Below are 14,365 nucleotides of genomic sequence, written 5' to 3'. Positions count from 1 at the left end.
GAAAATTAATATTACTATAGAAAATCGTCCATGTATAGTTTTTTGATTTCAAATATGCCAATAACCACTTGTGATTTTTTCAACGCTTTTACGGACATACCATCTCCTGCAACACAGCGTGCGAATATTTCCCCTATAGCTTCTTTTTTCCCAAGAAACTTTGTAAGCGGACCGGTGGAGATGTTTTCTGAAGTGGCTGGTGCGCACCCAATGTCTGTCTGCTGTGCATCATCTTTTCCTATATCAATTTTGTGAACTTTACTTTATATGGTTAAGTAGCGTTGAAGCTGAGGAACCTTTGCAGCTTAAAATTTTGTGGCAATTCAGGCATTTGGCCTTCTCCTTTTCTTTGCGCCTAAAACATCGTCACACTCTTGAAGACATCTGCTAAAAATTATTATCATATATATTATTTCTAATTGCTGTTTTTATGTACGGATCCCCTTTTCGCTCTTATTTGGAATCCAAATCTATAAAGTTTTGGTTGTAAAGATGGAGATTCGGGCTATTAGCGAGCTTTGGACAATTTTGGCCGTAGTGCTTTTGTTTTGCTATATTTTGTTAAAATAATTTGTTAAAAATAAACGATTGTGAGCACACAAAGAAATCTATTTGTACTATTGTGAATATTTGCACTGCATTACCGGCAGTTGCTACCATACGCCAGATGGCAGCGCACGCTGTAAGTTTTAATTGATTGATAGAAGAGCTGATTACTGTTGATATTTGATAAGAGACTTTTATATTGGTTGTGCAAGATGCACACTGGTTCGGCTCGTTATTACGTTTGTATTACAAATGTTTAAAACAGTTGTTCTTGGTGCTACCACACAAACATAAGCTCATACATATGTGTATTGTGGTTGCCGCTTCAATAAAAACATGATGATAATACAATTACCCCGCGTTCCAATGGACAGTGATCCAGATCTCGATAAACATTTAACATGTTGCCGTATTTTGATAACCCGGTTAACCGAAGAGAAAAAACCGGGTTATTCGAAATTCGAAATTTTAGGATAACATAAAAACCGGCCAAAAAATTAAGAAGAAACCGGCTTAAAACCTGTTCGAATAAAGCGGGTCGATCACCCTAATATATACGTACCTACAAAAGCGATTTATAAAAACACGTAAGATGAACGTTTTTTAAATGCACCGACGTGCTAATTGCAGTAAATACTTCAATCTTACTTAATCTACAGCTGCAGTTGTGATAAACAAACAAAATAAAATATATTGCAAAAAGATATTGAAATGAAAAGGGAAAAAAAAACAAATATTTACAAATTGTAAAACAAAAACAAAAATACATACATAGCGTTGACACCTGTAAACAATATAAACTCGTTTCGCTGATCCCTCGATGATGTTGTTCTACGAAAACAGACGGATGCACCCAAATGACTAAAGCTAGGGTATTATGTTTTATGTACGTAATGCCATAAAGGAATCGAGATAGATTATAATAGCCATCATCCAGTGAGTTTTCTAGCGCCGTATCACGATCAATTCTCACGAGAATGCTCTGGATCATTGGATACTTGATAAGCAGGGGTAGTTATATTTTCGTACACATGAGTTCTGATAGGCAGATGTCGCTGCTGCGTTTCATTCAACACATAGGGCAAAAGGCCAGGCGGCTACATCTGTTTTTGAAAAATATGGTTCATTAAAGGCAGCATTGCCAAACTAAAGACAAGAAATTAACAAATTATCTGGCTCACGAATTGAACCACACTTCTTGATTTATCTGGCTCAAATCTTACATGCAAAATTGTTTATCTGGCTCCGGATCATTACGACGGGATGATAGCTAATATCAAAATTATCAGCTTCAAAAACGATTTTTATTGAGCCACGTCCGTCCGTTAACACGATAAAAAAATACTTGAAGCGATTTACCTCCGGGGAAATTTAGGCCGAGCTTTGCTCCCAATTTGAGTCATTCTTCTTTACATTTTTCCAACAAATTGGCGGGACAGAACATATCCCGAACGGCAGCTGCAAAGCAGATGAATTTTCACTGAGAAGTTTTTCATGGCAGAAATACAATCGAATTGTTTGTTAAAACACTACTAAGGGCCGCCCAAGCATAGAAAAACTGTTTTCTATTTGAAACAACTTTTTTCTAAAATTTTGATGTTGCTTCGCCGGAACTTAAACCCTGGAATTTCGGTGCGCAGGCGTAGCGCGCTACGACCAAACCACAGCGGCCGCGAAACCGTGTTTTACTGAGCTGAAATTGTTGGTTTTGTTACTTTTGATAAGATGTTACAGTTTTTTTTTAATATTGGGAAAAATTTAGGAACAAGTTATCCGAAAGAATAAAAAACTTATTCGAATGGAAATTCCGGACGAATATAAACTTCGAAATATTAAAAAATTTGAGATGAATAAAAAATTATTAAATAAAAGAAAAAAATGTAATAAGAACACAAAGAAAAAGTATAATAAAAATAAAAGAAAAAAGGATTAATAAATATTCTTTTATATAAAATAAAATAAAAAATAGTAAAATAATTATTATTAAAATTTTTAAATTAATTATTAAAATAATAATTAAAACTATAACAAAGATAATAACAAATTAAAAAAAAAAATTGGAAATAAAAATGAATAAGCAATAATTAAAAATAACAAATAAAATTAGTTTCAGTATAATTAACTTAAAAAAATTGTATAAAAGAAATTTAGATAAAAAAAATTTATAAAAAAATTAAAAAAAAATATAATAAAAAAATGTATAGAAATAAATTTAAAAAAAAAATATAAATAAAATTAATATAAAGTTCAAAAAAATTTATAAAAAATTAAAAAAAATGTAATAAAAAAGTAAAAAAAATATATATATATATAATAAAAATAAAAATTAAAAAAGTTTAAAAGTTTGCATAAAATAAAATCAAAATGAAGTCAATACAATTCACGAATGTGGACCAAAGATTTAATAAAAAAAAATTTATAAACAAAATTTTATAAAAATAATACAAACAAATACAAACAAATTTCATAAAAATGATAAATAAATATAAACAAAAATTATAAAACAAGCAAAAAAATGCATTAATTTTTTAATTCAAAATTAAAAATAAAAAAAGATTTAAAATTATACACAAAATAAACCTAAAACCAAGTCAATACAATTCACGAATGTGGACCAAAGATTTAATAAAATAATTTTATTTAAAAAAATTAGTAAAATAAAATTTAATAATAAAAACTATATATATAAAAAAAATAGTAAAAAAAACAAAAGAAAAATTTTATTCAAAACTGAAAATTAAAATAAAAAAAAGTTTTAAAAGTATACATAAAATAAAACCAAAACGAAATCAATACAATTCACGAATGTGATTGTCAATAGATAAATTGCTTGTGCTAGTAGTAGCTAATATTAGGCAAAGCGCCTGTTTAAAAGCTCCAAATAAATACTCGACAACAGATAAGAAAATTAGTTTCATAATTTTTTTTTTAATAAAAGTAATACAATTTGGAAAAATTTAATATATATTTTCCAAAAAAAAAAATGTTAATGATTTTAAAAAAAGGAAATATACTTATTATTGTTTTTTATAAAAAAAATTTTTTTATTTGGCAACTTAAAACTTTAGTTCTATTAATTATTCGACGAATAGTTCATCGCTACTCATTCGGAAACCATGAAAATTATTTTAGAATAAAAATTTTACTTCAGAAATTATTAAATACTTTTTTCAGAATAATGAATTGTACTTCATAAAACGAATTTGGACTTCAGGATATTCAATTGTACTTCAGAAACTGTAAATTGTACTTCAGAATACTCGATTGTTCTTCAGAAACCGCAAAATGTGGTTCAGAATAAACGTACATCTTCATAAAATTCTCAGGTCAGTGTTCGACCGGCTCGACCGTTTCTCATGAAATTTTGTGAGAATATTGAGCAGGTTTGAGAATCGATTCTTACCTATTTTTCATACCCTAAATTTTTATTTTTAGAAACAATTTTTTGTTTTTATTTTTTTATTTATAAAATTTTTTTTATTTATCAATTCAAAAATACATACAACCCCCTGGAACTGGGATGGAGAAGAATAAAAAGAACTAGAGATCAGGGATGATAAATGGACTTTTTTCATTTTGTACCAAATGAGGAAAAAAATGTACCAAATCATCCAAACATGTACCAAAAGTCTTCGGATGTGAATTTGAACCAAACTAGAGCTATATTCTGCTTCTTTATCCAACAACTGTTTTTAGTCAGGAAACTTTCTAACACAAATTAAATGTAGTATAACAGGGAAATATGATTTATGAAGAAATACTTTTCCAGTAAAAATAATGAAAGAAATTTATCGATTAAAGCGTACAATTATGTACATATATAAAAACATTTCTTTACTGAGTACCAGTAAGGAACATAAAATTAATATTTAAAAAAAACAAGTAAGGAAGGTTAAGTTCGGGTGTAACCGTACATTACATACTCAGTTGAGAGATATGGTGACAACATAAGGGAAAATAACCATGTAGGAAAATGAACCGAGGGAAACCCTGGAATGTGTTTGTATGATATGTGTATCAAATGAAAGGCATTAAAGAGTATTTTATGAGGGAGTGGGCCATAGTTCTATAGGTGGACGCCATTTAGGGATATAGCCATAAAGGTGGATCAGGGTTGACTATAGAATGCGTTTGTGCGATATGGGTATCAAAAGAAAGGTGTTAATGAGTATTTTAAAAGGGAGTAATCCTTAGTTCCATAGGTGGACGCCGTTTCGAGATATCGCCATAAAGGTGGACCAGGGGTGACTCTAGAATGTGTTTGTACGATATGGGTATCAAATTAAAGGTATTAATGAGAGTTTTAAAAGGGAGTGGTGGTAGTTGTATATGTGAAGGCGTTTTCCAGATATCGACAAAAATGTGGACCAGGGTGACCCAGAACATCATCTGTTGGATACCGCTAATTTATTTATATATGTAATACCTGCCAAGATTTCAAGGGTTTTTTTATTTTGCCCTGCAGAACTTTTTCATTTTCTTCTACTTAATATGGTAGGTGTCACAACCATTTTACAAAGTTTTTTCTAAAGTTATATTTCGCGTCAATAAACCAATCCAATTACCATGTTTCATCCCTTTTTTCGTATTTGGTATAGAATTATGGCATTTTTTTCATTTTTCGTAATTTTCGATATCGAAAAAGTGGGCGTGGTCATAGTCGGATTTCGTTCCTTTTTTATACCAAGATAAAGTGCGTTCAGATAAGTACGTGAACTAAGTTCAGTAAAGATATGTTGATTTTTGCTCTAGTTATCGTGTTGACGGCCATGCGGAAGGACAGACGGACGACTGTGTATAAAAACTGGGCGTGGCATCAACCGATTTGGCCCATTTTCATAGAAAACAGTTAGCGCCATAAAATCTATACCCCTACCAAATTTCAAAAGGATTGGTTAATTTTTGTTCGACTTATGGCGTTAAAAGTATCCTAGACAAATTAAAGGAAAAAGGGCCGAGCCACGCCCATTTTGAAATTTTCTTTTATTTTTGTATTTTGTTGCACCATATCATTACTGGAGTTGAATGTTGACATAATTTACTTATATACTGTAAAGATATTAAATTTTTTGTTAAAATTTTACTTAAAAAAAAATTTTTTTTTTAAGTGGGCGTGGTCCTTCTGCGATTTTGCAAATTTTTATTAAGCATACATATAGTAATAGGAGTAACGTTCCTGCCAAATTTCATCATGATATCTTCAACGACTGCCAAATTACAGCTTGCAAAACTTTTAAATTACCTTCTTTTAAAAGTGGGCGTTGCCACGCCCATTGTCCAAAATTTTACTAATTTTCTATTCTGCGTCATAAGTTCAACTCATCTACCAAGTTTCGTCGCTTTATCTGTCTTTGGTAATGAATTATCGCACTTTTTCGGTTTTTCGAAATTTTCGATATCGAAAAAGTGGGCGTGGTTATAGTCCAATATCGTTCATTTTAAATAGCGATCTGAGATGAGTGCTCAGGAACCTACATACCAAATTTCATTAAGAGACCTCAAAATTTCCTCAAGTTATCGTGTTAACGGACAGACGGACGGACGGACATGGCTCAATCAAATTTTTTTTCGATACTGATAATTTTGATATATGGAAATCTATATCTATCTCGATTCCTTTATATATGTACAACCAACCGTTATCCAATCAAACTTAATATACTCTGTGAGCTCTGCTCAACTGAGTATAAAAATAACAGCTGCATTCAATGCAAAAACATTTTAGGTACAAAAGATTCAGATTCAGGTATAAAAGTTGACAAATTGTCGCCTATATCTATATTAATAACTCATGTTTCAATCACTACATTAACAATTCTTCTTCTCAGTTGACAAAAAGCTTTTTTTCATATCTATATTATGACAACTATTGTTAGTGGATTTCATCAAGTCTTTAGTTTTTATTAAATTCGAAACTGCTACACTTAGTTTTAATTAAATTTTGTATAGAAAATGTCCTTTCTACGTTTGTGGATGAATGTGGAATCGACAATATGTCTTGAACTATTCTATAAATATTGGAAAACATTTGCGCATTTAATTTATGTTTAACTGATCTTAATTTTTCCTAAAGCTGCATATATTTAAATTCTTGAATTTTTTAATGCTCTCATGCTCTGCTAAAGCTCTAAATTCAGAATTAATTTTCCCTATTTTATCAAATGCAGATTTCGGAAACAAGTCCATAAGTAAAGGCACAATACTATTTGTTTCACCGCTTAAAATACTTTCTGGTGAAAGTTTTGCAGCCCTATCTATCATTCTATCATTCAAATTTACTTTCTTTAATAAAGTACTACAAAATTGTATATAAAATTGTTTAGCACAGCTCTTAAATATGTGTACGTCATCTTTTTCGAAAAGGTTGTTTGATAGAATAATATCCACATTAACACCGCAGTAAACTTCATCTGTGGTTAAGTGATTTTCGTCTGAATCAATATTTAACATCCAAATAGGACTGGAGTCTAAATAAGATTTTTTTTTGTAAAATTTTTAATTTGGTAATGAGTAAATATATGCGAATACCTTCAGGTTGCATTTCAATATTCACATTATTTATTTCATTTAAAATATATTGTAACGAATTTACTGCAATTCCGCTTATTTCAAATCTCCTACTAAGGTTCGAATCACTAAACTGTTGAATAAATAACTCCACTATTCAATAATGCAAAATGGCCTTTATTAGACTACTTTCAAAATAACATTGCTCGCCAGATAGCGTCTTAAATCCAACTGATTGTCGCGCCTCTACTGTTGCTGCCTCTTATACTCTATGAAATCTCGTTCGCATCTTCTAAGCGCTTCCATTTCCTATTTACTAGTTGGTTATCTGCTATAAATTTCTCAGCTATAACTACAGATGCACAATTTTTATAGCTTCTCTCACAGCTCATGCGCGTGTGTTTGTGAGTAATACTTCCACAATTATTGCATACTTCCAGGAGTATCTCAGACATATGCATGTTGTTGTGCGTTGCTTCTCCGCTGCGTCTACGTACATATCCCTATACAACCTTCACCCCAGTCATTCCCCCGAGGGAGGAGTGGAGAAGAGGAATTATCTGGGGCATGGGACCGGTTAACTTGTTCACGGATGGGTCGAAGTTGGACGGAAAGGTTGGCGGGGGGGTCTTTTGTCAAGAGCTAAATGTAAGCCGCAAGTTTAAGTTGGCTGATCACTGCAGTGTATTCCAAGCGGAAGTTGCTGCGATTAAGGATGCGGTGAATGAAATGCTATCCAGCGCTACTACGGTTAGGGAATTTAACATCTACTCTGATAGCCAAGCGGCTATAAAGGCCTTGAGCTCAACTACAGTGCGATCGAGGGTGGTCTGGGAGTGCCTGACCACACTTGCGATTGCATCGAATTATTTTACAATTAAGATTATCTGGGTCCCGGGCCATAGTGATATTCCGGGTAACTGTCAAGCGGATCTCTTAGCCCGAATCGGTACAACTGAACCGGATGAAGATGGCTGTAGGGATTTCGGGATTCCGCTAGCCACCTGTGGATTGCTCTTCCATAGCTGGGCCTCGAGTCAGCTCAGCAAACGTTGGGCGGACACTACGTCTTGTAGGATATCAAGATCTTTCTGGCCGAAAGTGGATGGCAGGAGGTCTGCTGAAATAATTGGGTTCACTAAGGCTCACCTATCAATGGTCATTGGGGTTTTGACAGGGCACTGTCCCATGGGTATCCATGCGGTACGTCTCAATATATTGGAAACTCCATCCTGCTGCAGCTGTATGGAGGATGATGAGGTGGAATCACCAAATCACTTTATGCTTGACTGCCCAGCTTTTGCCAGAACTAGGCGAAAGTATTTTGGTCGTGACTCACTTGGATCTCCCGAGGAGCTATCCAAGGTTGAGATCGGGATCATTCGGAACTTTATCGTTGCTACCCAACGATTCTCTAAGTAGTTATATCTACGTCACCGTTAGTTTAGTTTATTATATGTGGTATCACAACGGACCGTCATGTTGTCCAAGTGAGCTTCCTCTCATCAGGGAAGCTACCACCCAACCTGACCTGACCTGACGTACATATGTGTAGACATAATGATTAATTTGGTTATGTGCATACAAGTCACTGCTTAGCATCGGCTTAGAGATGACAGTACCCCTTAGTGTTGCTAATATTCGTAACAATATGTAAGAAAGAAATGTAAAATATACTTTATAAATAGGACTTTGGAAAATTTCAGATGTAAGATTAATATTTTGATTACTGCTTTAATTTTCAAATACGTAAAGATTAAAATAATACTTGAGGGCTACTATCGGTCAAAGGTATCAAATCTAAAAATCTATCAATGCACTTTTTATCAAAAATTCGAATCAAAACTGCCAAATTTTTTGATATACATATATCAGTTATTTCATCTATTATTAGAGAGTAATAATTCTTCTGACAAAATGCAATTATGGATTTACAATTTTCTGGCCCTGTTATTTGAGTTATTATTTTCTGTGCTTTAATTCTATTGAAGCAAAATTTGTTCACAATTTTAGAATCAGTTATGCTATTTTTCATAGGCATATTTAAATGATCCATAATTGCAAATGGCGGCCACCGTGGTGTGATGGTAGCGTGCTCCGCCTACCACACCGTATGCCCTGGGTTCGCACCCCGGGCAAAGCAACATCAAAATTTTAGAAATAAGGTTTTTAAATTAGAAGAAAATTTTTCTAGACGGGGTCGCCCCTCGGCAGTGTTTGGCAAGCGCTCCGGGTGTATTTCTGCCATGAAAAGCTCTCAGTGAAAACTCCGTTCGGAGTCGGCATAAAACATGTAGGTCCTGTCCGGCCAGTTTGTAGGGAAAATCAAGAGGAGCACGACGCAAATTTGAAAGCTCGGCCTTAGATCTCTTCGGAGGTTATCGCGCCTTACATTTATTTTATTTTATTAAACGGTTTTATTTAGCTTGAGTTGACAGGCCGGCCGTTGTGAACGAATCTTGTAATTGAAATTTAAGTAACTTCCCGATAAGCTACAAGCTTGAAACTTGGAATATAGTTCAGAACCCGATGACAATGCAATAATAAGAAAAAATCGCCGCTAGGTGGCGCAAGGATCGAGATATTCGCAAAATTCGCATTTGTGGTCCGATTTGGCTCATATTTGGAACACATAATACATGCATCATAATATATGCATACAAACATAATACATACATCGAGATATTCACAAAACTCGTATTTGTGGTCCGATTTGGCTCATATTTGGAACACATAATACATGCAAGAATAGAAATCGACCTGTGAAAAAAAATCGCCGCTAGGTGGCGCATGGATCGAGATATTCACAAAAATCGTATTTGTGGTCCGATTTGGCTCATATTTGGAACACATAATACATGCAAGAATAGAAATCGACCTGTGAAAAAAAAATCGCAGCTAGGTGGCGCATTGATCGAGATATTCACAAAAATCGTATTTGTGGTCCGATTTGATTTGGTCCATATTTGGAACACATAATACATACATGAATAGAAAGCGACCTATGATGCCCGATTTGGCTCATATTTGGAACAAATATTGCATACAGTCCAGTAGAAGTGACATCAAAATATTTTGGAGTTGGAGGAGGGACAAGCATACGTGGCGCAGTCGAGTAAAGCCTTTGGAAGGATTATGTATTGAGGACTTAGGTTGTAACAAAATGTCAGGAAAGAGTCCTTGTAATAATGAGTCACTAAATGAACTAAATGGCGACCACCGTGGTGTGATGGTAGCGTGCTCCGCCTACCACACCGTATGCCCTGGGTTCAAACCCCGGGCAAAGCAACATCAAAATTTTAGAAATAAGATTTTTCAATTAGAAGAAAATTTTTCTAAGCGGAGTCGCCCCCCGGCAGTGTTTGGCAAGCGCTCCGGGTGTATTTCTGCCATGAAAAGCTCTCAGTGAAAACTCATCTGCCTTTCAGATGCCGTTCGGAGTCGGCATAAAGCATGTAAGTCCCGTCCGGCCAATTTGTAGGGAAAATAAAGAGGAGCACGACGCAAATTGGAAGAGAAGCTCGGCCTTAGATCTCTTCGGAGGTTATCGCGCCTTACATTTATTTTTTATTTAAATGAACTAAATAGAATGAGAAATAACAGGCAATTAAATAAAGAAAAAACTTTAAACTAAAATAATTTAAAAAAAATGTTTAAGTTAAACGGTTTTATTGAAAACAATACTTACATGAAATAATAATAATACGAAAAGCTAGAAAATAATTAGGTAGGTCCTAGGTACTAGTCATCACACTCCTTATCAATCTAGGGCGCTGATCAGACAATTAAATAAAAGCGTTGGACGCGTCATATTTCTATTGATAGTCATAAGTAAAACCAACTGAACCTTAATCAGGTTATGCTACGCCTCACATTTTTAGAAATTTCACGCGCCCAACGCTTTTATTTAATTGTCTGATCAACGCCCTAGATTGATAAGGAGTGTGATGACTAGTACCTAGGACCTACCTAATTATTTTCTAGCTTTTCATATTATTATTATTTCATGTAAGTATTGTTTTCAATAAAACCGTTTAACTTAAAAAAATTTTTTAATTATTTTATTTAATTGCAAATGACAAATTGAGCTCGGAAACAAAACAACTATATGTATTTTCTTCGAAAAATTTAAAATTTTTTTGTACATTCAGATCTGCTTTGCAAATGACTTGAATTGTAGTGCTGTATTTTTCAAAAATGTGCCAAATATGTCAACGTAGTACCAACGTACTATCGGGAAGCGAAATGTACCAAAAAAAGTACAAATGTACCATGATTATCATCACTGCTAGAGATAAGAAAAACGAGGGAAGGAGAAAGAGACTCGAAGGGTGAGAGACTCAGAGAGAGAGGCGTGAATAAAAAGGGAAAGAGGGAGAGTAAGACGTAAAAACTTCTTAAGGAATATGTAGTAGACCAAACTTAGGGCAGAACAACGTCGCACAGTGCCGCGACTCCATACAAAAGATGGACAAAAATAGAAGGAGTGGTCCGAATTGGCTGAAACTTCACACCTTAAAGTATTATATCACGCTAATTTCAAAAATGAAATGGGGTTTTCTGTACCAGTTACTCATTTCGAGAAAACCGAGTTTTTCTCGCATTTTTGTATGAAAATAGTTATTGCGGACATGTGTTGATATAAGTAGAATGAGTCGTCAGAATGAGCCGAAACTTCACACCTCAAAGGCCTATATTACGCCAATTTCAGACAAAAATCTGTTATTCAATCCCGGTTACCAATTAATTTAAAACAATTTTATTTTACAATTTGATAAAAAGGTCTAATAAGCCATAATCATCGTAGACATATGTTTATAAAAAGCAAAGTACTCGCCAGAGCTGATTGAAAAAAACCGGTTTTTTGCACGTTATTATATAAAAGTGAAATGTGGCATATAATTGTTTGTAAATGTTCAGAAAAATATAATTTTTAGTTATAATTTGTCGCACCTTTACATTAGGGTAATTTAATACATTACGGTAATTTTAAAAATTAAGTCGGTTTTTTTTACATTTTACCCGTTCTGTAAAAAAACAAAATTTTTTTGATTTTGATATGGATTTAAAATAAAGCATAATCGCTGTTGACAATGTATAAACAGAACTATTTTTTTATAATCAATCAGTTTCAGAGTCTTCAGAAGATTCCATGTCGTTGTCTGCTTCATCACTTTCAACAATATATTTTGTAAAGCTGAGATCAGAACCCTTCGAATATTTGTTTCTCTGTTTTATATTTCTTTTAAATGCAACTAATGGATCTGATGATAATATCAAACGGGTTATTAAATCCGTATTGCTTTGTACTCTTCGAGTTTTTCGTGTATAATTAAGCCGATATTTTCTTATGTTCTTGTGTGAACATTCTAAGGCTTCTTCCGATAAAGGACCTGATAAATAACGTGGAAGTACAGATTTAGACAAATAAATCATAACATAGCTTAAAAATCATTCCCTATTGGTAAATCAAAGTATTTAATTACATCACATCCATGTACTAAAACTTTATGCACAGAACTCGGCATGTTATACCAACCATAATTTTTTAGGTATAACTCTCTTGTTTCGGTCAAAAAACCACTAAACTCTTGGGTTTTTATTTCTTTTCCACTGGAGAAGATTCTTAAGCACCAGAGAAAAATTATGGATTAGAGACTTATCCAGACGAGTAATTTCTGCGGCAACGTCAATATTTTCAAAAAAACGTCGAGCTGTATTTCCATCATTAGTTGTGCCAAACCCTTGCTTGACTTGGTAAATTATCAAACCTGTTTTATCTTTGAATTCTTTTTGTATACGGGTTTTAGTTTCAATAAATTTAGCCTTATTTTCTATTCTGACTTGCCATTTCTTAAAAAGCAGACGGTAGGCTATGTGCAGTAATCATTCAAAGAATCGAATCCAGCAATGGAGGGTTGATATCCCAAATTTATAATGATCTGGATTTGGTATTTTGTTTTGTTCAATATTGTTCATTTCCGTTGGGCTTGCATGACATATAAAACATCTGCTCGAAGAATTGGTGCTTGTTAAAACATTAGCTACTGCACCGTTAATCATAGTGCAGTGCATGACGTAGGAAATTTCAGATATTCCCCTCTTATTTTTGAAAATATCGCATTCCAAATCATCAATCATCTGAACCATTTTATTATAATCAGAATGAATTACCTCTTTTCCTTCTTTCGTATAAATAAATTTCACTGGTCTACAGAAGAGAGTAGAAGAAGGAGTTCGGTTGACCCATATTTCATTACCTGATGAGGAATCGATGAGCCTTAAATTGTGAAAAAAAAATTTAAAAATTTACAATATATACATTGGAAACTAATTGATTTTATACGAACTTTATTGGTAACAAAGCAATTACGAAAATAAATTCATCTGAGAGGTCTTCCACCGAGAATTTTTGCTTATATCGACTGTGCCCAGAACTACCATCCATTCCCCATTTACATATAAGTGAAAGTTTCCCCCTGGGTGTTTGTCTGAACAAACTTCTAAGATGTGTTTTGATGTAATTTGCAGAAGAGCCTTTAAATTCACTTCCGCTGAAGTTTCCGCGCTTCTATATGTTGTACCAAATTTTGTTTGAATTTGTTCAACTCATACGTGCTTGGGAAACAATCCGGTATGCATATTATTAACAACTTTGCGTAGTTTATTATATTTTTTTTTCTGATAAATCTAAATCTAAACATAAGGCCAGCGCTACAAAGGGCTCAAGACACTTATTTATAGTGTTATCAGGCTCTTTTTCACTTTTCGTTACTTTCCGCGCAGCATAAGTAATTTCTTCCTTACTATGTGGTGTGCCTCTTTTTCCCGTACTGGTGCTTGGTATCTGAAATTTATATTCAATTACAAACTTTCACACTACAAAGCATACATTAAATACATTATCGGGATCTTCAGTTTCAAAGAATGCCCATTGAAGCCAAGAAGAGTTCCATTTAATAAATCGCTATTTTTATAGGCAGCTTCTTTCCACTCACTTGTTGTTCATGTCATAATTGAATCTATAAACAATTTTCCTCACATTATTTCTAACAAATTCAACATTAGTTAACTTTTCACAAACAAAAGAAAAAATTACTGATATTCTTTCTTTAAGGGGTGTTTCTAACGATAAATCTAACAAGTCACTATTTCTGATTTTAATTGACATTTTTATTTATTTATTATAAAAGCTTTACGTTTTGGCTTTCGACACTTTATTTTGAAGTGAGATAAACAAGTGTTGATTTACCTGCTGCGGTCACTTGTTTTCACACGTACATATGTGCATTAAGGTGGTTCAAGTTTATAT

The 14,365-nt window shown here is 33.4% G+C and overlaps 1 long non-coding RNA gene across 1 annotated transcript; it reads right to left on the bottom strand.

Moving 5' to 3' along the window:
* Positions 1-11,821: 11,821 nt before the first annotated feature.
* On the bottom strand, positions 11,822-14,164 carry LOC137253790 (uncharacterized). The gene is made up of 3 exons (XR_010953888.1): positions 13,955-14,164; positions 13,404-13,900; positions 11,822-13,333 (listed from the first exon to the last, which is right to left on the bottom strand). It is a non-coding gene; the product is annotated as an uncharacterized lncRNA (long non-coding RNA).
* Between the last annotated feature and the right edge of the window lie 201 nt (positions 14,165-14,365).

This window comes from Eurosta solidaginis, chromosome 1, assembly GCF_040869045.1.
Source record: "Eurosta solidaginis isolate ZX-2024a chromosome 1, ASM4086904v1, whole genome shotgun sequence".
NCBI lineage: Eukaryota > Metazoa > Arthropoda > Insecta > Diptera > Tephritidae > Eurosta > Eurosta solidaginis.
Note: the sequence above shows the minus strand (reverse complement) of the source record. Positions and strands in the feature narration are given on the sequence as shown.